Genomic DNA, 696 nt, shown 5'->3' with positions numbered 1-696 from the left:
CTGACAGTGAAATGAGCCAATTCAAACCAGGTTAGGTTATATTAAATGAAGGTTTATTGGGAAGCTGCTCTCAGGCGAGTTCACTGGCCCCCAAGACCGAAGCCAGGGAAATCACTCTGAGGAGAGAGAAGGAAGTGGGGAGTGAGAAAGGGTGTGAGGAGAGAGGGAAGGGAGGAGGAGACCAAAATCTCTGGATCCTATAAAGAAGAGCCTCTGGGGGGAAGGGCAGCCCAGTCCCTGGACTGGAAAGTTCAGGGTTGGGGGCAGGGCATACTAAGTAGGGACTGAGAAACACTGGGAGAACCTGGAGGCCAGGTCTGCTTTGATATGTAAAATGTGCACCTCAGTCCCTAATACTGGGTCTGGAAACTACACATCTGGGTCTACTGAGGCATGGAGCTTTGTTCTGAGGAGCAGCTCACATCAGAGCTTCCTGCTAGCAAGCTCCTATCTTAAAGGTATTATATTCCAAGTCACACAAGACAGATTTTAAGTTACACAAAATGTTTCCACTTATGTTCCTAACAGTTTTGTTTGATTGGGATAGGATCTCACTGTCCCAGAACTCATTCTGTCTATCAGGCTGGCCTAGAACCCACAGCCATATTCAGTATGGTCTCAGCATTCCCCCCCCACTTTTTTTTCTTTTTCTTTTTTCTTTCTTTCTTTCTTTCTTTCTTTCTTTTTTTTTTTTTT

The sequence above is a fragment of the Mastomys coucha genome, unplaced genomic scaffold (assembly GCF_008632895.1).
Source record: "Mastomys coucha isolate ucsf_1 unplaced genomic scaffold, UCSF_Mcou_1 pScaffold9, whole genome shotgun sequence".
Classification (NCBI taxonomy): Eukaryota; Metazoa; Chordata; class Mammalia; order Rodentia; family Muridae; genus Mastomys; species Mastomys coucha.
The sequence above is the reverse complement of the archived record's forward strand: the minus strand, read 5'-3'. Positions refer to the sequence as shown.